Source organism: Helianthus annuus, chromosome 4 (genome assembly GCF_002127325.2).
Source record: "Helianthus annuus cultivar XRQ/B chromosome 4, HanXRQr2.0-SUNRISE, whole genome shotgun sequence".
Classification (NCBI taxonomy): domain Eukaryota; kingdom Viridiplantae; phylum Streptophyta; class Magnoliopsida; order Asterales; family Asteraceae; genus Helianthus; species Helianthus annuus.
In genome coordinates this window covers 99,884,055-99,886,128 of record NC_035436.2, presented here as the reverse complement: position 1 = coordinate 99,886,128, position 2,074 = coordinate 99,884,055, and the positions used below count along the sequence as shown (strand labels likewise).

The 2,074-nt window shown below is 38.3% G+C and overlaps 1 long non-coding RNA gene across 2 annotated transcripts; it reads right to left on the bottom strand.

The window, feature by feature from the left end:
* LOC110872109 lies at positions 1-1,732 on the bottom strand. 2 transcript variants are annotated; one of them, XR_002554154.2, is made up of 3 exons: positions 1,634-1,732; positions 1,322-1,502; positions 1-106 (listed from the first exon to the last, which is right to left on the bottom strand). It is a non-coding gene; the product is annotated as an uncharacterized LOC110872109 (long non-coding RNA). The 2 variants fall into 2 exon arrangements; XR_002554153.2 differs by lacking the exon at positions 1-106 and having other exon boundaries at positions 1,163-1,502.
* Positions 1,733-2,074: the final 342 nt, after the last annotated feature.

Sequence of the window (2,074 nt, the reverse complement as noted above, 5' to 3'; positions counted from 1 at the left end):
GGGGGTTATGAACTCACCTTGATATCCTTGTACAAAGCTAGCTAAGTGTATATTCCATAGTGTCGTTCCGAGAATGTGAATTGGCTAGCGTGCATCTATAGTATTCCTAACAGGGAATAACTTGTCAGTTTCTAGTTTAAACGTAGCTAAACTACGTGTCCGAGCTCTACCGAATCGTTAAATAAACGATTCTATAAAGGTGTTATTATCTTGGTTTGAAATAACCAAACTATTGTTAGTTGATCCCGTTTATAATCGGGATAAAACTAAGTCTCGAGATCGACTTAGTTTTCGAGTGATTAAGATATATACATGTATATTTATATCCATAAATATAATATATTTACATAGCCGTGTTAGTTGTCGCGAATAGAAATACGTATATGGATAATGGAGCGTCTTGTTGTGTCGTATATGATACGGTAATACACCGTTGTAGTTTTCGTAGGATGGAAGTAGATGAATATATATACATATATATAGATATATATACTCGAAAACTTGGTGTTTGAAGCCAATATAAACAAATATACCGTTGTTATAAAGTCACTCGAAAACATTCGAGTCGTCGACGCCTGCAATAAATATAACAACTCAATCTATTTCACATAAGGGTTTAAAGTTGGCGTGCGAAATAAACATTCGAATTCGCGATATTTGAAACAAATGTGGACTATTATATTTATGTTATAAAGACGCTTGGAGTATCGTATACTAAATGTTTGAAATATATAAAGTCCGGATTCCGTCGTTTGAAATAAATATAAAACAATTATATTTGTAAATATACACGGCATTTGAAATAAATATAAATAATTATATTTATTTAAAAAAAATATTATTCGAAAAACGACGTTTAAACGAAATACAACTAGTCATAGTTTCGTTGTGAAAGTTTCCGAGGTTTGGACGTTTGAAACAAATATAAATAATTATATTTATCTTAAATCAAATATCGGTTTTCGTTAACTTATAGCGTCGGAAAAATAAATACGTCTTCTTATTTATGCTATACGAAAAGCTCGAATTTCAATACGTGACATTTAAACAATAGAGTTACGTTTTGGTATTTTGGATTTTTAACGAAAAACGGACAGAGCTTCCTTTGTTTTTGGAATAACCCCGACAACTCAAGTTGTCGTTAGTCGTCAAAATTCAGCAATCACTCAACAAACATTATATAATTTTTACGTTAAATATATCAAAACGTCGAATACGAAACAAAATCACTATATGTAAAACCGTTAGTTAGTCGGGTCGAGCTCGGTTCGCGTATAGTAAATAAAATCTAACGTAGACTAATTCGCTACGCTAACTTTACCGGGTCTTTCACGTTCTCGACGTTTGACTGAGTTGACCGAGTCGACTGGGTTGACCGAGTTGACTCGCTGAGTTGACCAGGCTTGACCAGGTTGACTCGGTTCGACCGAGTCAACCGAACTGAAACTAATGTATCTCGAACACGCTGACCAGTTGTCACTGTTGACCAGAACCTGCTGAAACTGAAAGAACCGAACTTCGACAGCATCAGAATCGGACTATACAAAACATAAAACGTGGATTTTGAGTGCACAAATCTAACGGATCTGAGTAAAAGAAATAATAAAAAAAATAACAAACCCGGCTCACTAACCGGAGCTCGTCAGAGACACACCGCCATCGTCTGTTCTCTGTCATCATCATCAGCTTATCATCATCATCATCTTCAACAGCGGATCATCAACAGAAACAGAGCCGGTCCGACCAAAGATCCGGAGAATGAACCGGGGGGGGGGGGTCTAACCGTGAAACTGTCGGAATCAAAAGTGCCACTGCCGCCGTCGTGACGGCTCTGCTGTCGCCGTTTGTCGTGCCCGGGTCCCGTTCCTCTCACTACTCTCTCTCTCTCTCTCTCTGATTCCTCTCTCTCTCCTCGCTATGTTCTCTCTCTCCTCTCTCGTTTTTCGATCTCGCCGCAGCACCACCATACGACACCACCGGTTGGTGGTGGCTGATCGTTAACCCAGAGAGAGCAGATAAAAAGATGGTTTGCGGGTTTTCTTTTGATCTGTGTTTGGAAGGAGGGAGTTTGGGA